Below are 22,201 nucleotides of genomic sequence, written 5' to 3' on the forward strand. Positions count from 1 at the left end.
GCTCTAAGGCTCACTTGGGACTGGGAGAAGTTTTCAAAATGGGTGGCATGACTGAGGGACCCAGATTTGATCTCTGGCCCTCTAGTATTTGGTGTGTGAGAGTGCAGAATTTCTGTGTGGGGGGTAGGTGGGCAATTTTGATTGGGCAGGGCACTGCAAGCATTTTTCAACCCCACCACCCAGAACAGACTCAGAGGGGATACAGTCACAGCAATTCTGTGCTCACTTCAGTCCTCCTCCAGGAATAGTTCTGGGTGGGCAAGAGCTGGCAAGTTGACCTTGCGGAAGACCAATTGCTGGACTTTTGTGGGTGCCAGGGGGGAGCGATACTCACGGATGGTGCTGCTAGCATGAGAAAATGCCCACTTGCTCAGGACACTCATTACTGGGCATGAAAGGGAGACACAGGCCAGGCGGAAGAGGGCAGGCCAGACCGCCTCCATCCTGGCCCAGTATCTTAAGGGATAGGCATTCTCAGACTCCTGGGGCTCACCAAGGTAAGCCCTCACCATCCCAGACACACTGTCCTCTCTCAGGCACCCGCTTCCCTCAGGGGAAGGAGGGGGCTGGAGGAACCCCAGCAAGAAATTGCCCTATTCAGCCTTCTCGCTGGGGTGGCCCGCAGTGGCCGATGTAGCAGCAGAGGCTGGGGAGGGGAGGAGCAGCAGACATAATGTCTCCTTCCTCCCCTGCCTGGCCTGCCACCTCAGCCTCTTTGGACTTCCACCAGACAAGCCTCTGAATGAGCAACTCATGCCATTCAGGAAGGCTCCTCTCCCTCTCCGCTATGCTGCCCTTAACGCATGGATCACTCATGGCGGCGAGTCTGTATGTCACTGACTTGCAGTGGAGCTCAAAGCAGCTCTCAAGCCCTCTCAGCAGCCTCCAAGCATGCGCGCACACGGCTGGAACCATGTCTACACGTCCTCGAGCCAGGTCCAGGAAGGGGGCCATTACCGCACGGGACTTATGGACCATGGGCACGACCAGACCTAAACTCACCGTGTCAGATGAGAACATTTCTGTGATCGTCTTAAAGGGCCCAAGAACTTCCACGGTCTGAGAAATGATCTCCCACTCTCGGTGGGTGTGGCACTCTCCAGGCATAAACATCCTCGTCTCCTGGACAAGGACATCTAAGGCTCTCCTTTGCTCCACCAAGTGCTCAAGCATGGCATGGGTGGAGTTCCAGTGCGTACTTACGTATCTGATGAAGCAGTGCTGCAGCACGCCCATCAGGACCTGCTTTCTCTCCAGCCTCGAGACATCATATGAGCTGCAAGAGAAATGTGCCATGATCTTCTGGCACTTCTCGATAAGATGCCTGATGTCAATGGCTTCAGTGGATGAACTGGTTCCCTTGGAACCAATCCCAAGGGCATCCTTAACCATGAGGTGGAGAAGGTGGGCCACATAGGAGATATGCTTCAGGCCTATTTCCTTGACCGCCTTCGTCATGTTTAGGACACCATCTGTCACCAAGAAGCCCTTGGTGAGCCCTATCCCTCTACCTACCCTCACATCTACCATTCTACGAATGGTGCCCTCGATGTTGTCTGCCGTGTGCCGCACATCGAAGGGCTCGATGTGCAGCAAGGCATGGCGAAGGCCTGCTGAGTAGACCTCACCCTGCCTAACGGGCTTGACCCCACCCAGCACCTCCCAGACATCCCACCAATACACAGTCTGCGAGATGTATCCATCCTGCACATGACATGACGTCCATATGTCCGACATGAAGGTTGGAACAGCGTCTGCACATCCTCGAGCCGGATCCAGGAAGGGGGCCATTACCGCACGGGCCTTGTGGACCATGGGCACGGCCAGACCCAAACTCGCCATGTCAGATGAGAGCATCTCCGTGATAGTCTTGAAGGTGTCAGGATCAGCTCCTGCTCTCTGCCATGTTTAGTTTCAGTGAACCTAAGAGACTCCATATTGGTGTGCTTTGTCCTTGCTAACTTTCCCATGTAACCAAAATGCTTATGACTTGGTAGTATCCCTTTGATTCCCCCCTCCTTTGATCCCCTCGATTTCACACTGCATAGTCTCCCTGCTGTGATACATTGTTGCCCATGTTCCTGTAAACATCTTATCTGCTAGCCGGAGGCGGCGGCCTGACCAAGGCCGTGCTAACTCTGGCACCTTGGCAGGAAGCCTGGGATGGCACCTGGGTGAGAGAGTGACCCCTCCCCTTGGGAAGTCCCTCACCCATTTCCTCCAGGGCTCTCTGCAGCCCTGAGGTGATGCCTGGGGTCATGAAGGACGAGCCACTCATGTCCCCAAGGCTCACCCCGAGGGAGAGATCAGGCAACTCCTCCTGACACCCCCATGCCTCACTAGCAAAAGGAGCAACATGAGGGGCTGCCTGATCAGCAGGCCCCGCAGAAGTGCCAGCAAAGACCCCTGCCTGATGCACTTTAGAAGGGGGTGCCCCAGCAGCCGGCTCAATAAAGAGACCCTTTCGGACACTCTTTATTGCACCACTCCGGCCAGAGGTTAGAGTGGTGGAAGGTCGACCCAAGACAGGCCTCTTCTCAAGTGGGGGGAAGGATGCTTCCTTCCCCCTCTCACTCCCCTCCACCCCTATTGTTTTCTGTTGGGCCTTTTCTCCCAGGGCCCCTAGCCTGACCTTCCTTCTTGCTACTCATGTCTTTTGCCTTGGACAAACTGTGTCTAATCTAAGAGACAGGGAAATTTGAGGCCCTGCACGAACTGCCTTGACACCTGTTTCTAAGGAAACCTTGCTGGAAACTTATAAAACCTCCCCCCAGCTACCTGTTTGATTTTCTTAGATAAACCCTAAGCTGACCTGACTTCTATGGAGTTTTCCTATTCTCTCTTGGGTTTTTTTTTAATTTAAGGAACCTGACTGTGCTAAGCCAAGCTAATTTTAAATGCTGTAGGTTAACCTAACCTATAGCAGGGTAAATTAGAAAAAAAAAACAACCTTTTTACAAGTGTTTTAAGCTACCTGAGTGTTACTAGGTAGGAGGGAGGCTGGAGCAGATTTGTGTACCAAGCCCCCATCTGATCTCCTAAGAAGAACCCCTGAACCTGGTGGCCTCTAAATCAAGTCCTGTCTCTACCAGGAAAGATGGCCTTCAATGGACAGAAGGCACAGCCCCTGCTTTTTTCAAGTTTAAAACTATTAAGCTACTAGTATTAAGGCTAATAACCACTTCCCTGATATCTTAAAATGCAGTCCTGGCTACTTAGGAAAGAAACTATGTATTTTAAAAAATTATTAGCACTTAATGTTTCCTAAAACTATGTATCTTACTGCCTATTTAAAGGGTCAGTCCTAATTGGACACCCCAAGAAGAAACCCCAGAAACATTCTCTAGAAAACCAACTAGCTGCCACGTACCCAGGGCACTACCCCAAAGGTGGCACCTGGGCAAAACTAGCCCTGCAACGCCTTACCAACAAACGCAAACAACTAACCAACCAGTACCAAAAATCAACCTCCCCCCCCCAAAAAAAAAACAAACACTAGCAGTGTTACCTTAGAGGTAGCTCATAACGAAAGGATGCCTCACACCGAGACACTTTCATGCACAGAAGCCCATGGCTGGACTCTGAGCAGGTGGCAAACCAGCCTGGCAGAGACTGACTATGGAGTCAGTAGGGCCTCTCAGGAAGCCAGGCCAGGTATCCATCTTGTTTGGGCCTCACTACATTTCCTCCTTGCTCAACTGACTAAGCTAAATGTGCACATTATCGAAATCACCCCTTCCCAGATAAGCCACCAGATTGCCTTTAGGGAAGTCTGAACTAATCCAATCTTCTTCTGTCTTGGCCTCCTGTCACACCCTGGTACCAACGATCCTTATTGTTCTTCCCTACTCCCCATCCACCAAGCAATGGGAGCCATTATGCAAATCCCAGGTGAGAGCCTGATTGCATCTTCACCTGGAGTTTAGACAAAGACAAATGCTAATCCCATCAGCAAGGCTCATCAGGGGTATTGTTTTCACAGGCCCCTGACCATGAGTCACACTCCATATGTCCCCCTCTAGTGACCTCTCACTTCAAACCCACCTACCAGGTACCCAAAATATCAGCAACCAATCAATGGTGACTTACCTCATATCTCACCTCCCAGTGGGCTGACCTGTGGGTGGCCCAGGGTTTTCAAACCCTATATATGTCCCAACACGCAACCCCACTGTCTGCTGTACACACACCCAACGCATTGCTTTGAGTTTAGGTGCTGGCCATCTAAGTCTCCCTTCCTTGCTCGCCTGGAAACCATCTTGCAAGCCCAGTGCCCCTATGCTTCCTCCCACCAACAAAGCTGGCTCTTCAGGCCACTGGGAGAATCAGTACCGAGGCACTTTTTGGGTTCATCTTAAGGACCTGGGCTTTGACATGAGGCAGTTCGAAGGACTCCCTACATCAGCACTAGCTAAAACATACATGGAAGCAGTGAGTGACCAAATCCGCCATAAGCGAGCAGAACGCACTCCAGTCCCTATTGCTGCTGTTGTGGAAACTCTCAAGGGCACAGACCTACATGATGGCGTTCGCTAGGGATGCCCGAGGTCCACCCCTCTCCCACAGGGCATTATAGCTAAGCTTGTGCCTGATAACTGGGGGAGGCCAACAGTTAAGGCAGATGTTGGGACCTCCAGGGACAGTATTTCTGCCTGCCTTTCGATTGGCACTGGAGCAGCTATAAGTCACTTGCACCCTAATCTTACTAGATTTGGGGAACCTACCCTACATGCTAGGGCACTCAATGGCTTTGGAGGGGGATCCCAGAAAGCCCAGCTCTGGCAGAACATACCTATCACTATAGGACACCTTGTGACCACAATTGCAGCATACGCCAGCACAGATGAGCTTTCAGGCATCCTGGGCATACCCTTTTCTAAAGGATCACAGGCTTACATTAGACCTAGCTAATGGGTTTATTTGGAAAATTGAAGGAGGTCCTGAGCACATTAATGCCATTTACCATTTTGTTGCCAAAGGCTCCCGCACCCATAGTCTCTGTAAAATCAGATTCATGGAGTGAAGACTTCCCTGAAGTCTGGATTCAAGACAAAGCAGAATATGGCACTGTTAAAGGAGCCTGTGTTCTTATAGAAGGAAAAGATCCGCCCCCTCAAAAACAGTACAGATACCCAGCTAACGCAGAAATAGGAATTGGCAAAACAATAGAAGGACTTTTAAAATGGGATGTGATTACCCCTGTGCAGTCAATCTGCAATGCACCCTTATGGCCGGTCCTCAAAGCAGATGGCACTACTTGGAGAATGACTGTGGATTTCCGTGCCCTTAATGCAGTTACACCTCCAGTCGCTCCAGTGGTGGCCAAATATAATGAGATCCTGGCTGCCATTGCAGCAGGAGCTAAATTTTATAGTGTAATTGATTTTGCTAATGCCTTCCATTCTATCAAACTCCATGAATCCTGCTGGTATAAATTTGCTTTTAAATTCCGCGGCCAGCAATACGCTTTCAAACGGACACCCCAAGGTTTTCACTCAAGCCCAAGCATATGCCATGCCCATGTAGTCCAGATGTGGGAGAAGCTCCAGCCTGCCTCCCAACAACATGTGCTTTCGTATGTAGATGACGTGTTAATCCATGCAGAAACAGAAGAACAGACACGTGTCATCACTAGAGAAGTTTTAACAATAATTCAGGAAACTGGCTTTAAAGCTAACAGAGAAAAAGCACAGCTAGTCCAACCACAAGTTAAATATCTAGGCCTGTCATTAGGGATAGATGGCAGGGCTCCAGATGCACAGAGGGTAGAATATCAAAATTCCCTGCCCCCACTGATGTAGCCTCCCTTCGTGCTCTCCTGGGTCTGTTTAACTTCTCCCGAGATTTTATAGAGTCATTTGCGGACAAAGCACGTCCTCTCTATGCCCTGCTGAAAAAGAATGTTCCTTGGACATGGGGCCCTGCTCAGCCTTTGTGGACCTTAAGCAAAGTCTTGTGCAGGCTCCAGCCCTAACTCACCCCGATATGAAAAAGCCCTTTTATATCCAGCTTGCCACCTCAGACCTTAGTATCAGGGCCACTCTGACCCAGCAGCAGTCAGGTGCCCAGAGAGTCATTGCATATGCTTCTCGCTCTCTGTCTCAGGTAGAAATAAAATTCAGCCCCTGTGAGAAAATCTGTCTGGCTCTGATTTGGAGCCTGTCCCATTTGGGAATTCATAATTGGTGGGGCCAGAGTCATTGTTCAGACTTCACACACACCACTGAAATACATTCTCTCTGGTCACATTCAGAATGGACAGGTGTCTAACACTCGGATTGCACAGTGGACTTTGGCTCGAGTTAATAGGGGGGTAGATTTCAAAAAGGAACAGGCTGAACCTCCTCCTCCTTATGGACTCATTGTCACTGGCCAAGAACATGAATGTCCTCTGCCCCCAATTCGCCATTTTGAGTGGCCTGCAGAATGCAGAGTTTCCCTGACAGAGGCTCAGCTGCAAGGCTTTGCATGTTGGTTCTGTGATGAATCCTCCTTCCTTGTGTCTGGTTCACCCAAAATTGGCTATGCAGCCATCCGCCTGTCAGATTCACATGCTCTAGCAGGCGCCACACGCCCCCATTCAAGCCAAGCCGCTGAAATAGATGCCCTCCACGCGGTGTTGGAATTTGAGCACCTGGACTGTCCCCTTGCCATTTTTACGGATTCAGATTTTACTGCTAAGGCAGCAACTACTTGGCTGCCAGTTTGGATCAATAATGACTGGAAAACCTCTGATGGAAAACCAGTCTCCCATATGGACAAGTGGATCCCAGTAGCCAATTTGCTTCTAAAGAGAACTGCCCCTACTTGGGTGACCCATGTAAAAGGGCATCAAAAGTCCTCTTCTGAGCCTGCCATCTGGAATAACTGGGCAGATGACCTCGCTAAAGAGGCGGCTCTTCTAGATCCTGAAATTGACATGCTCTCAGGCTCACCCGTCTGTCCTGTGACAACAAGAGCACAAAAGTTAAAACTTTTCCCCTTGCTAGACTTGGCCCAACTTCAACAGAGTGACCCTGAAATTCAAGCTTTGGCTGAGGCAGGGAAGGACCACACTGGCAAGTTTAGGATAGAAAAAGAGCACGAAATTTTCTGGGCCATAGATTCTTCTGACATACCACACTGGATTGTCCCTGTTGAGGTTAGAGGGGACCTTATACAGTTGGCACATGAGCAAGGGCATAGGGGAAAAGACATCACCCTAGACAGAGTGAGAGACACTGGCTGGTGGCCAGGCATGAGACAGGATGTTGAACAGTGGGTTAATAATTGCCTAGCCTGCGCCATGGTCAACACGGACCACTCAGGTTCTAAAACCCCTCTGAAACATCAACGGATTGATGGACCATGGGTGCGCATTCAAATTGATTTTATTGGACCCCTGCCACCCACTGCTCGGGGGAACCATTTCTGTCTGATGGCCATTGAACCGTTTAGCAAATGGATTGAGGCTTTCCCAATACTGCAGCCACGACAGCGCGGCTTTTCTTTAATAACATCTGGAGCCGCTGGGGAGAAGTCACCCAAGAATTATGTGCTGGCCTGGGAATCAAGCAGCGTTTTCATATAGCACATCATCCACAGTCCTCTGGGGCTGTTGAACGTTCAAACCGCACTATAAAAGAGGCCCTTAGGAAGATGGTCAAGTCCTCTGGGAAGGATTGGGACCAGAAACTGCCTTTAATTCTCATGGCACTTCGGGGCACCAAGGCAGTTCATGGCTACACACCGCACTTTGTCATGACTGGAAGGAGGATGCTGCTCCCAGAAGCCTTCTGGCTAGACACCAGCATCCCCTCCAACTTAGAACCTGCTTTGATTAACAGTGAGTGGGTCCGGTCTCTCATTACTGAGGTTGCAAAAGTACACAAGCAAGTTGCCATTCACCTTGGGAATGCCCAGCTGTCAGTAGACAAAAAGCTAGGCTGGGTACGCAACCCTTGGATCTGGGATGAAGGTCAGCTAGTTATGTATTGAAAATTTTCAGCCTCTGAGCATGTGTTGACAGCTAAATGGCTCAGCCCTGTAAAAATCGGGCGAGTCAGCCCTACAGTGTATAAAGTAGAAATCCCTCACCGAAAGGGAAGCCTACATAAATTTTTCCATGCCTCTCAATTAAAGGAGTGGAAGGGCAGACCTCCTGGACTGCTACAGAGCCTGCCTCCAACCCAATAAACCCACCTCCTGCCCCAGCATCTGCTGTTGTAATTAGACAGGTCTCACTGCCTTCCACCACAAGCTTAGCAGATTCCATCAATTTGTCAGATACCTTCTTGAATCTCAATCTTTGCTGAAGTATAGTGCTCTCAGAAAACAGCTACTCTTTCTTATATATGTATATATATTAGGTGCCAATGACTTTTCTTTGCAGGTTTATCATGTTAACTGGAAGCATGAAAACCCTCACTCAGGTATAATGGCTTCTTCTCATATACATGATTCCCCTCTATCACTTGACCCCCCTTTTCCAACCTCTTGGAGTGGCTCCTGCTCCACAACAAACTATCATTATTCCCTATTGGGACTGCCAGATACCCCCTTCCCATAACATGCTCTGTCAAATGCTTCCTTTCCATGCTGACTCAGATATATATTATTTCTATAATTCTTCTGGCTGTGATGCTATTCAAACTGTCAAATGTGTGCACACGGATTCAGGGAATAGGATCACTTTCTGTTCCACCATGAACCACACCTTTCCAAATGCTCTCTCGGTTAGATGTCTAAAACTCTTATGGCAACCTGACCATATTCCTTATAACGATCTGTCATCTCTGGGGACCACAGCAAAATGCCAGGTGGCCTCCATCTCTGCAGCTGTATGGAATATTGGAGACCCACTTAAGATTGTTATACTATTAGGAACTTCTGTATCTGTGTGGGAACGGGATCTAACTACTGTTGCCTTGACTGATCCCTCCAGGACTCAAAGTAATTTCTCTACCATTTAATGGCAGCCTGTTGAATGGGCTCTGACAGGGAAAGACCTACTCCGTGTGGGTCCTCCTGACTGGGTAGTTCTGATGCCTCATGCTCCCTATTCTGTTGCATCTACCATCATCCCGTTTACATTCCTGGGTGTTCTTGTCATAAACGCCACCCATCAAGCTGGCAACTATACTCTTGATATTGGCTTCAGACATCTGACTACTCTTACCTTTGATCCTCTTATCTCGCACCCCAACGCCTTGTGCACTGCCACTTTTCCAGTAGTGGGTTCCCATGTTTTAAAAACAGATATGGAAGAAACTGTGATTCTCAACCTCCAGATTTCTCTGAAGGAAGTTCGGGTTGACTTGAGAGGTCTCAACATCTCTTTCATGCTGCCTGCTTATGCTCCATATCTTCTTCCTAATTACCAAGGCATCACTAGATGGCTTAATTTTTGGCAGACACAACAACATTACAGGGCTAAACGAGATTTGACAGATTGGGTTGCTCCTGTTGGTGCTGGAGTTTCTCTCCTTGATGCTGCCAACATTGAAATACTTGCTAATAAATTATCCTATACAACAAACCTTGTGTCTAAGTTGGGAGCCCCTGTACAATCCTCTCTGACCTCTGTCTCTGATGTCCAGCACTCCATCAGTTCGGTCATGCTCACTTGGGAGCAACTTATTGAGAAAGATTTTTCTATTTTTGTTAAGAATGTCCAGTCTTTACAGAAAAATATATCACTAGCATTAGCTTGTATTCAGGCTCATTCTATGAATTCAGCTCTAATTACAGATCTTATCTGGCATACGGCTGAAGGCCACATTCCAGTTGAAGTAAAACAATTCATGCAAGCCACTCTTAGTCCTAATGAAGCTGCCTTAGTGGCCTGGTGGAAGTTGATTGATGCTGACTTCCACCCACAGATTCTCAGGCTTTTTATTGCCACTGTTTCATCTCAGGATTCTTTTCGCATCTACCCTGTAGTTCCTCTTGGACTTCAGCTAAGTTCTGGAGAAGTACTTTATTCCCGAGATAGCAACCATTGGGCTCAGGCCACTCCCTCAGGGTGGCAAACAGTCAATCTTGCCAGCTGTCAGCGTCATGACTCTTTGGGATATGTATGTGATGGCTTAGCTCTTGAACCACACCACCCCTGCCTTGCCCCTCTAAAAGGCCGCCATGGTCAGTGTTCATATGATGTCACCCAAGAGAATTCCTCTTCAGTAGTCTATATTGGCCGCTCCTGTGTGTGTGTGCGAACGTGATGCAATTATGTTACTCTGAATTATGAATATATCCAACCCATGATTCCTATGGTTAATCATTGTTTTTGTAATCACAACCCTCCACGGATGTGATTTTCATTTTACTGTACCTCTCTGGACTCGGCAAAAACTCTCTACGCAGCCCTCTCTGTTTCAGTCTGTCTCTCCTGTCTTTTTGGGTCTTGGTCTGGAATTCATACATGACCTTCTCACGCACCCTGCTCTCCAAAATACTCTTGCAAAGATCAAGGCAGCAGGAGATGCTGCTGTGCTTACTGTAGCTCACAATGGAGCTGTCATCTCCAGCCTTTCCACCTCTATACAGGCCTCTGGAAGACACTCCTGGTGGGAATCCCTGTTTGGATGGTCTGAGCATGCCACCTCAGTATTCAGTATTCTGCTGCACCCTATAGTCATTATTGTAGCTTTCCAGGTCTTGCTTATCATTGCTCTTTTGATCCTGACAGCAGCAGGAAACAAAGAACCACCACCCAGGGCATTATCCCAAAGGTGGCAACTGGCCAAAAGAAAATAAAAACAATGAAATAACCCCACCCCAAAAAAACAGCAGCAAACACCCCAAAACAGAATAACAGAACAGTAACTTTTAAAAACAGTAACTTTTAAAAACAGTAACTTTTAAAAACAGTAACTTTTAAACAATAAACAGTAACTTTTAAAAAGTAACTTTTAAAACAACTACAACAAAACAGAACAACTACAACAAAATATTTCCCCAACCCCCCCAAACAAAGCCCCCGCCACCCACAGAACCTCTAAGGCACCCAAGTGTTTTTAAAAGAGGAAGGGCACAGTTAGAAGAGGCAGAAGAGGGGGGGGGGCAAAAAAGAGAAAAATAGAAAAGAGGACAGGAAAAAAACCCTAAATCAAACCCTTGATGTCTTCTCCAGCGATGATCCTCAGGCAGAAGTGCAGCAGGGCAGCAGGCAGGCAGGCAGCAAGGGTGGGAGGCAGGCAGCAGACCTGTGGGTCACTACAGCTCTCTACCACAGGAGCACCCAGCCTGAGCTCAGAAGCAGAAGGAGCTCCAGCAGGCAGAGACCCTGGCTTAAGTACCCTCATGGGCAGAGGCTACACAAAGCCAGGGATTTAAAAATAAAAAAGCTGCTGTGAGCGGCCAAATGCTGATTGGCCACTCCCCCCTCCTCCCAGCAGCCATTTTAGGTGCCAAAAAAAAAGAAACAAAAGAAACAAAGGCAGCCAGGACGCTGCAGCAGCCACAAGGCTGCAAACGGCTGGCTAATCAACCCCGAATTGAATCGATATGGCCATTTAAAAATGGCGGGCGGTCCGTTTTGGACCGTTTTAGGCTCGGAAATGCCCAAATTGGCCCCGATTTGGCCGATTCGGGCATTTCCGAGCTGAACCTGCACATGCCTAGTTTTAATCAATGAATTTACATAGGTCCATTTCGTTTGTGCCCAATATTGCATTGAAATCTCCATGATATGATACGATAACATTTATTGTGTTTAGCCAAAGGCCATTACAAAACATAATTAAAAACAATATGGTACAAATATGGATGAAACAATATTTCTCCAATATTGCGTACATAAAATTGTAGACAAGGGCTACTGAGTTACAATTTAAAAGAAACAGTGTATCAAGGTGGGGACACCTGTAAAACAGCTTTGGACCGGATCTTCCTGGTGGCCAGAGCGAAAAGTGCCACCCTATATGAAATAAAGGGGTCGACATCTGATAACAGATAGGCGAATTTATCAAAATCAGAAGTGGGGTGTGAGTTTGGTAGTAACTTGGCAAGGAATTTGCCCCTGGGTTCAGACTACAGGGGACAAGCCAAAACATAGTGGGGCAGGTCCTCTACAGATGAATTTCCACATATACACAGGCTGTGGGTATTTGGAGATATCGTCCAAAGAGCATGGCTGATGCCATCATTTCAAATTGCAAAGATATTAGGGCCATTCTAAGATTGCGTGTTGTTATGTTTACTAAATATGATGCTCTAGAGTGGTCTTTTTAAATTGTTTTATACCATGGGGCTGATTGTGATAGGAGACTTGAAGAGTGATCAATCAATGAATCAGCTTTGAGCACCCAATCACGTACATCAAAGATATTGGCTGATATATGCAGTAAGTCGTCTGGTATGGTATAACGTGAAAGAATGGAGCTAAAGAAGTCAGACCGAGTCCCGTCTTTGCTCAGTAAGAGCTTAAAACTTTGATGGCTTAAAGAATCTGATTTGATTGTTGTGTCTTTCTTCCAAGATTTCAGAATAGCTAAGTGGGCACGGGCTTTGAGTGAGGGGAAACCAAGCTCTGCCCTCATCAGGGCTGCAGGAGACCCTTTTGGAAGAACCAGGATACGTCTGAAAAAAAGTTCTGAATGGGCTCCAAGCTGTGGGTTATTTGTTCTTTCCAGCCCCCGATGTCGATGTCATATAGTAGGTGAGGAATGACCTTGGATGCAAAGAGCTTTAGAGCTGGGTCAACTAGAAACCCTCCCCTGATGTAGTAAAATCTCAGAATGGCTCCAATGATTTTTAGACCAGAGGCCTTTATAGTTGCAAGGTGGGCATTCCAGTTTAGGGTCTCACTGTAAGTTATTCCAAGATATTTAAATGTACTGCACTCCTCTATAGGAATATTGTGTATGCTCCAAAGAAATTTTTTTGGTCTTTTCCTAAAAACTATAACTTTTGTTTTTGCATAGTTGATGGAGAGGGACTCTTCCTTACAATAAGTATCCAAGTTGTTAAGTAGCTTTTTCAGACCAACTCTTGTAAGGGAAAGCAGGACCATGTCATCTGCATAAAGGAGAATAGAAACCTTTTGCAACAGAAGGGGGTACAAATTCTGGGCCCGATAGTCTTTGCACTATATCATTGATGTAAATATTGAAAAGCAGAGGGGCTAATACACATCCCTACTTTACCCCTTTCCTTACTGCAATTTCTTTATTTAGAGAGCCCCGGCCAGAGCAGTATTTTAAGTGAATAGGGGCTTTTCTGTGGCCTCCCTGTCAGGCAACTGTTTGGCAGAAGGGAAAAGTTCCCCCCCCCTCAAAAGGAATGCCCTCAGGCTCCCCTGCGTTGCTCTTGGAAAAGCCTCCTTCCCTCAGTCAGGGCCTGTCAAAGGCTCCTTCACAGCAGGCCTGAATGGGGGAGGGGGAGCACTCTGCAGCCTCCTGCCAGGTCTGTCAGGGTTCTGAGGCAATTTACAGTTGGACATGACACCTCTCCCTGCGGTGGTCAGGAGTAGACTGGCAGCCAGACTGGGCTAGGTGAATGGAATTTTGGTCTGTTCTGGTGAGGGGCCAATAGGAAGGCGCTTTGCGTGCCTCCCCATTGGCTGCTTGGACCTGGATGGACATTCGGAGGGCCCAATCAGGAGCCACTTTGCGGCTCCTGATTGGGCCCTCTGAGTTTTTATCCTGGACAGGGCCCGCCCTAACTCCTCCCCAGGTGGCCTTACCCTTTTATTTAATACCGCAGGAGCGGTTAAAGATAGTGCTAGCACAACAGGAGCATAAATATGTGAAGGAACCACCAGACTTGTCAAACTTAGTGCCATAAACATAAAGGTTAGATAAGGAGAGCAACTTCAATAGTTTTAGACCAGGCTTATTAATTATAGGGTCTTGTGAGACTCGTTCTAAAAGGCATGTGTGCTCCGCAGTTTGAGAGTTAGCATCTGCCCTAGAGTCACAATGACCAGGGCCAATTCTGGCATTAAAATCATGACACAGAATTATTTGAGCATTAGGAAACTGAGAAGTAAGGGTTTCCAGTGTGTGGGAAAGTTGGTCCCAAAGTCTCCCTTTATCCTGTGACAGTGAGAGTTTTGGAGGGACATATACATTGATGCACAGGAGGTTGCTGAAATGTGGTCCCTTAATCATTAGTGCTTGGATGTAATTTGGGCAGCTGCTTTTCAGGATCTGAACCTCTGCTATTAAGTCAACCGCTACAAGGACGGCCAGACCGCCACTGCCCCGGCCCTTACAGTGGACTTTGATTGCCGGTGTGGCAAACACTTGAAAACCCTGTAGAGATACAGAGATTGCATCTTGGACCCAGGTTTCCTGTAAAAAAAGAATATCGTAACCACTTAAAATTTTTGAAAATTCAGGATCATAGAATTTGTTCTGCCATCCCCCCAAGTTCCAAGATAGTATCTTTAACAGTCAGTCCGAGTTTGAAATTTTATCTAATTCTCCCCTTGAATTTGAGAAGACACATCCATTTTTGGAGGGGAGTCCATGAGTAGAGGAGGACTGTTTCCATGAAGATGGGTTGTTTTTCACAGGTTCACACTCCATTGGCTGGAAATTTCATCTCTGGAGCTCTGTATCTTATCAGGGAGTAACTTGGGCAAAGGGAAAACAACTGGAGTGCTTGATGATGTGGATGTTTGGTTGCAGTTCGTTGGTTGGGATAGGTTTTCAACTGCTAACACTTTGTGAATTTTCAAAAGTTCCAACCTGAGACATTCTAGTCTGTTTGTGATGGCTAGACGTTCTGATGTTGGGAGGGTCAAAAAGGAGTTGATAAGCACTCTTCAAGAGAGTTTTCAAGGTGAAGATCTCCAGAACTTGATAGGAAGCCTGGTTGGCCAGGCCATCTAGAAGGGTCCTGTTGTAATGTGTTATTTGATGTTTCCTCAGGAAGCTTTTCTGCTGGTATAGTGGTTTTATGGTGAGGAGGATTTGAAAACAAAGCAGTTGTTACAGTATTAGTGAAGACTCGAATGGGGAAAACTCCTTTAGGACCCAGGATAGATTTCTGTCTTAGGAGTAGAGAAGGTATCTTTGGGCTATTGAAGGTGAGCATAATTCTCTGTGCCTGATTTGCATAATTAAGGAATTCCGTTGATATTAGGTCTATAGGAAAGTGCCTCTCTGTGATTAGGGTTCTCAGATGTTTGATAGCCATTTGCTTAGAATTCCAAGGGGGGATCCACCCCTTGTACCAGATAACCAGGCAAACCTAACATGGTTGCAAAATCAGGTGTTGGGGTTTTCTTTTATCTTCTGACTGCGTTGCGTAAGAATTCTCACAGGTCCTCATGGTTGAACCAGAAAGAGATTAAGGTGGCTGATGGAGAAGCCCATTAGAGGTTAATTTGGACTCCCTCAGGGTGACAAGCCTTGAAACTGTCTGGGTAAGTTTTTCGAGTAAATGGCCATTCCTTTTCAACGTGCAGAACATACTTTCCACTGTTCTTGCAGTCAGCTCCAGGAGTTCTCCTGCAAGGTTTTCTGTGCCTCCTTTACTGTCAGCTTCTAGGGGTGAATTGTTTGAATTTAGGTTTAGGTTTTCTTCAGTTTCTGCCAGAGGAGTAAAATGATTCTCGGTGGGGATACTAAATGTTGAGGCATTGCTGGTCACAAAGTAATCCCCTATTCTTGTCTGTTTCTGAGCTGGCAAGTTTAAATCCTCTTCACACCTGCGTTTTACTCCCATTCCCATATGATGAGTGGCAGCAGAGATACTCGACCAATTAGTTAAAGAAACATGTAAGCAGACAAGCAGAAAATTGCTCCAAGCTGAAAACAATTTTTTTGTAACTTTGTAGTTCTGTAAAACAGTGGTTAATGGGGAAAAAAGTTCTCCCCTTTTGTACTAGAGCTGCCTATTGGAGAGCTTGAAGTTAGGCTGCGATTTATGGCCCTCTGCCAAGGAGGCACTCCTTGATAAGAGCTGCTCTTCCGTGGTTGGTATAATTAACAAAATAAGATTGAGGAATGCTTTCAGTTCAGAGTAGCACAAGATAGCACACAGTCACTGACCTTCAGGAAACTTCAATTAGCCGAATAAAATATAACTTGCGGAGCAGGATAGCCGGTGTTTCTATCTGGACGCCATCTTGAAAGCCTAATCCCGAAATCTCCACCAATTATTGTGGGTGTTGTAGGAAATTTTTGTTCAAGAGTTGTTATATAGTTTGATAGGCGGGTCCAGTTGGGACAGCTCATCTGTGGGGGGCATGTAAACTTTTACCAAAATAATGGAAGCTTTCACTGTTCAAGGTAGGTGGCCTGAGCGAGAGGAGCACAGCTGCCCAAACTTATAGGAGACAGGCAAAGAGAGATTGAGATGAAGGTGCAGATACCCGTTTTGGGGTGACCTATTTTGTTTGACCAGTGAGCAGGAGAAGGGAAAGCCACACATCCAGGAAGAGAAATGTCCTCACACGTCCAAGTTTCTTGGAGCATAATCACCTCGAAGCTTGAAAGGATCTAAAATCAGGATCCGATATGTTTCGTTTCCAGACAGATATATTCCAGGACAGTAAGTTTAGGGACGGCTTGTTGAGAGGAGATTTTAGTCAATCTTGTTCCACTAATTGATCCAGGACTGAATGGTGGTCATGGAAAATGCTGCCATTCCTTGGAATGGTATTTGATTTAAGCTTATGACAGTAGGAAAGGTTTCCCAAAGAGTTTGATGATGCAGAGGATTGTAAGTTTGGAATGTCCTCATCCTCTTAGGTTATTTTGGAAGGTGACGTTGAGGACTGATGGTCAGAAATAATCCATGGTGAGTCCTTATACAGTATCCGTTTTGTATTCAGGTTGTTCCTGAGTTCGTTTAACAGCTTGTCTAGTTGTAGATAACTTTTAGTTTGAGTTGGACTTGGAGATGATGAGAAAGGGGGTGGGGTCTCCACAGTTGCCTCTGGGGTTTGTCGTCCTTTGGGTATCTGAGAATTCCTGAGAGGGACAGATTCTTGCGTTGTTGGTGTATTGTCTACTTTTGTCCCATCCCCTGTCTGGGGAGGCAATTTAGGAGCTGTAGATGATACCAAAGCAGAATCAATTCTGATAAGACAAGGGGTCAAGCTTTGGGCTTTGTTTTGGAGATCTGGAGGACTTAGCAGACTTTCTCCCAGTAAGGTCATCTCAGGCTCTTGATTGCTGCTTGGCATTTCTAGTAGCTGGGATAAGGAGCTGTCTCGAGGTTCCTTGTCAGCAGAAACTCGTGTTCTACTAAGGGGTCATGGAGTTTGACCTGTCTTTAGTGATGGGAGATTCTTTCTGTATGCCAGTGCATGCAAATTTGTGTCTGTAAAAGCTCGATGTGTATGGATGTTGAAAGATGCTAAGTAATGACTTTTGGCCCGGAGAATGTCTGGGATTTCTGGTTTATAGAAAGTGAGTAAAACCCTTATTTTCAGAGGATCTTTCCTTAAGTATTCGAGGCCCTTTAAGTCAATAGAGGTTCTATATCAGTGTTGACTGATCGCAGTGATTATCTGGGGTCTATTTTCCCATCTTCCTCTATTCCAGGGATAGTTGTCAATTTCCAGAACAATTTTATTCTTTTCGTATTTGTAGTTATAGTTCCTGAAAATGGTGTAATGAAGTTTTAGCTGATGTTGACAACCCCCCACGCACACCTGTGTCTTGTTTGAATTAGACTGGGGATCCATGCTTTGGATATGGTGGTCCATTTGGTTTAGTTGTGATAAAATCTCGTTGGATTGTGAAAATAAAATTTTGATTGTTTCTCCCATTATGATAGCCAAATTTGCTAATAAAGACCATTGTTCGACTTGTGAGTTGGCTTCTGTTGTTTGCTTTTTGCAATTCCCAGAATGACCATTTTTGGGGGGAGGGTCTGAGGGGGAGGCAGGGGGGACTGCGTTCTTGTGGCCATTGGGGTCCCCCAGATTGTTAGCAGAGAAATCCCACTCTGATTCATTTAAGCCCAATTGCCATCTGGGCGGATGTTGTGAGAGGGATGTTGCTTGTGGCGTTGAAAAAAATGGTCTCCTGAGGGAGCTGTTTTGTAAAGGCCTGCAAACTTACAGAAGCCTCTGGATCCTCTGAGAGGACCCTTGAGGAGGAGCTTGCTGGGTCAGACACTGGCTGGTCAGTCTCAAGTTCTAATGGACTCTAAGTCTGAGCTCTAGTTAGAATTAGAGCGGGGATTAAAATTCCGTTCTGTATTGGCTGGAATAGGAGCTCTTCAATGCGTGGGTGTTTGAAGGCTTTTTGGTTTAAGCCTGATTCTAAAGCCTCCCCTGAGCGTTGTTTCTTTTTCCCCATTTGTGTAAATAATACTCAATGAGAAGGAGGGTGTAAGCCCTCTGTTAATTTAGCGAGCACTGATGGTTTAACACTGGAAGAAAAATTTCTTTTCCTTTTCAAGGCTCTACAGCTGTGACCTATCAGTTGTATACCGGCTAACACCCACTTACTAGCTGTGAGCCTAGTAATTTGGGAAAGGAAAGCAGTCTTCAGGGAGGATGACTACAAAAATGATCCAATGGGAGAAGTGTAAAATTTATCAAGGTACAATCTTTTAAAATCTTTTAAAATAGTGTTCCTGAGAAAAAACTTGAATCAAGTACCCAGAGCATCTCAGTTGTTCTAGCTGCTTAAGGGGTGAGATTCGGAGGGGGAGGGTTCCTCAATTTACCAGCGTCTCTCAATGTTGTTTAAATAAATAATTCTAGCTCCCACTCTTTCCTGAATGTCAGTCTAATAGATAATACAGTCTGTGTGGCATGGAAAAGTCAGTATTGTTTCACGTATTGTTTAGACCAGTGGTTCCCAACCTACGGGCCACAGACCGGTGTCTGTCCATGGATAAATTGGTGATGGGCCGTGACCCCCTGGCAGCAGCCATTTTGTTTTTCCGTTGAGCCTGCTGCCCGAGCTTCTTCCTCCCACCCGTCGCCGTGGACTGCGAAACTCCAGTTCCACACCCTGGGGCCCAACTCCATCTAGACTGGGGTTTCTCCCCCCTCGCCTCCCCATCCCTCTATTTTCCCTCTCCATCTCATGCTATCCCCCCTCCACTTCATTCGCTGAGGTGCATGATCTCTTCCACTGGTGACAGCAGTGTCCCCTCCCTCCTCCACCTCACCCTCCCCTACACACCGCTGCGTGGGGCCGCCAATGCTCCTCACCCCCGCACACCCCCTCTTCCCCCGCTAGCAGCACCCTAAGCTCAGCCTGGAACATCCTGTCCCGTTGGATGCCTGCTGCCATGTCAGGCGGCGCACCTGGAGATGGATGGCACCCACCGGACCCGCCTGCAGACCTTGCAGCGCCTCTCCTGGTGCTACTGGTGGAAAGGTGAGGCAGGAAGGGAGGAGGCAGCTCCGGGTGGCAGGGGAGCTAGCACGCTGCGTCTGGGCGGAATGTGCCCTGGTTACCGGCTTCCGGACACCCAAAGGCTCACTAGTCGTCTGGAATGAATGCCCTGGAAGTAGGTTTCTGCTCACAAAGAGGATCCATTCCCTGTCCTTTAATTTTCTCACTGGAAGTGGTGGTCTCAGCTCTATGATTCGGGATCCAAAGTGCCTTCGGTACCTCAGCAAGCATCCCCTCCCTCCCCCTCTTGCCTCCCCACCACTGTAAGGCCCTCTCCATCTCGCACTATCCCCCTCCACTGCTTCATTCGCTGAGGTGCATGATCTCTTCTATCAGTGACAGCAGCATCCCGTCCTTCCTCCTCTTGCCTCCCCACCCGTGATGTCCCTCTAGGTCTTCTACTATCCCCCCCTCCGCTTCATTCACTGAGGTGCGCGAGCACTTCCACCGGTGTAAGCAGCATCCCCTCTTGCCTCCCCACCTCTGTAATGTCCCTCTCCATCTTGCACTATCGACCCCTCCACTTCGTTCACTGAGGTGCGCGATCTCTTCCACCGGTGACAGCAGCGTCCCCTCCCTCCCCTTCTTGCCTCCCCACCCCTGTAATGTCTCTCTCTGTCTCGCACTATCCCCCCCTCCGCTTCATTCGCTGAGGTGCGCGATCTCTTCCAGTGGTGACAGCAGCACCCCCTCCTTCCTCCTCTTGCCTCCCCGCCCCTGTAATGTCCCTCTACATCTTGCACTATCCCTCCACTCTGCTTCGTTCGCTGGGGTGTGCAATCTGTTCCACCGGTGACAGCAGCATCCCCTCTCTCCCCCTCTTGCCTCCCCACCCCTGTAATGTCCCTCCTCCATCTCACGCTTCCCCCCCCCCGAGCCCACCCACTTTCTTTGCTGAGGTGCGCGATCTCTTCCACTGGTGACAGCAGCGTCCTCTCCTTCTCGCCCTCCCCAGCACGCTGCTGGGGAGGTGAGGTAAAACAAGTCCAAGATTACTTTATGTAGCAAGTGCCAATAAAAACTGGATCATTCCAGATCTTTGTCAGATCCTTCTGAAATGCTTGAGGAACTTGGATTAGACACAGCTATGAATAAAGACAGTAATGAAACAGATGTCAACGCCTGTGCCTGCGCCTGCGCCTCCCTCCCCCCCTCCCCCCTGGCTGCACCGCCTCCCCGAGCTCAAGCTCTGCCCCATGATATGCTGCTTTCTTTCCCAAACTCTGCTTTCTTTCTTTGCTCGGCAGGACAGCAGCATGTGGAAAGGGAGGCAAGCAAGGCTGCAAGCGATGGGAAGCTCCAGAGGAGGCTCTGAGGGAGGCTAGAGGCTACGAGCCAGGCCAGTCAGCAACCCAGGCGGGGTTTGTTTCCACCAAGGACAACCAATGGCACAGATGTATTTCCTCTGCAGAGGAGCAAGGAGATCAGAAAGTTAATGCTCTTTGCAGGAAGTCTTATCTCTCTTGCTCTCCTTTCTAAATATTATCTCCTCCCATGAAACTGGCTTTTTATCCTTGGCTGGAGGCAGCTCCTGCTGCAGGGAATTCAGCAGGAGTCTGTATTTCTGCCACTATAAACTCCACTGCTTCCAGCAAGTAATCAAGACCAAGGGGGAAGGGGAGGAATGGGGGGCATACAGGATCCTGGCTTCATGGCAGAGAAAGGAGCTGCCCAGCTCCTTTCCCTGCTGCGAAGCCCTCTCTCCCCGCATCCTCCAGCCCCAGGATCCTGGCCCCTTTCCCCGCTCCGAAGCCTCACCTGTTCGGCCTGCTCACATTTTGATTGGGCCAAGGAACCAAACGGAAGCTGTGTGCTGCATGGCTCTCTATTGACCTTGGACTGACACTCGAAGGGGCCAATTGGGAGCCACTTTGTGCCCCTTTCTCCACCCACATAGCCCTTACGGCTTTATTTTTACTGCTCCCACGGAGCGGTTTACAGATGCCTGTCTTGGGTGACTTCAATGTCCATGCGAACACTCCGCCTTCAGGACTTGGCCTGGACCTGGTGTTAGCCACGGAGACATTAGGGATCTCGCAGTTTCTTGCCGGGCCCACTCACCAGGCCGGCCACACCCTCTTTGGCGCAGATGTAGCGATAGATCTGGTGGCGAGTAACATCGTTCCATTGTCAGACTACCATGCCCTGAAGGCTCGACTGAGGATACCACCCCCTCCCTGTTTGGGTGATGGATATATATTAGTCCGCCTGCAGAGACGTATGGATTCCCAGAGATTCCTGAATGCTCTGTGGGACCCAATGCCCTCCAGAGTCTTGTTAACGGCCTTGGTGGAGGACTGGCAGTCCCGCCTAACGGCCGCTATTGACAAGATTACTCCTAGGCACCCTCTACGCCTTTGCCTCAAACAGGCTCCGTAGTATACCCAGGAGCTTCAGGAGAGGAAGAGGGAAGTGAGACAGCTTGAGCGAGTGTGGAGAAAGACTTGCGACGAAGCCACAAGAACCTCTCATTGCACACTTATGAAGGTCTATGTGAATGTGGTGAAAGCGGCAAAACGAGACTTCTACGCCGTGGAAATCGCATCCACGAGCTCACGCCCAGCACAATTATTGAGAGTAATTCAGTCCCTTACAGCCCTTGAGGAAGGGCGCCAAATGGTAAGGAAATTGGATTTGAGCTGTGTGGCTTTATCGAGCTATTTCACGGACAAAGTTCTGTCGCTCCGCCACAATATACCTGCCACAGTTGATACATATTTATTAATGATCTAGATGAGGGGGTAGAGGGACTACTCATCAAGTTTGCAGATGACACCAAATTGGGAGGACTGGCAAATACTCCGGAAGATAGAGACAGAGTTCAATGAGATCTGAACACAATGGAAAAATGGGCAAATGAGAACAAGATGCAATTTAATAAAGATAAGTGTAAAGTTCTGCAT

The 22,201-nt window shown here is 47.9% G+C and overlaps 1 pseudogene; it reads left to right on the forward strand.

Annotated features, from left to right (window-relative positions):
* Positions 1–7,638: 7,638 nt before the first annotated feature.
* LOC143831170 (uncharacterized) lies at positions 7,639–20,613 on the forward strand (annotated as a pseudogene).
* The last annotated feature ends 1,588 nt before the right edge of the window (positions 20,614–22,201 follow it).

This window comes from Paroedura picta, chromosome 3, assembly GCF_049243985.1.
Source record: "Paroedura picta isolate Pp20150507F chromosome 3, Ppicta_v3.0, whole genome shotgun sequence".
NCBI classification, from domain to species: domain Eukaryota; kingdom Metazoa; phylum Chordata; class Lepidosauria; order Squamata; family Gekkonidae; genus Paroedura; species Paroedura picta.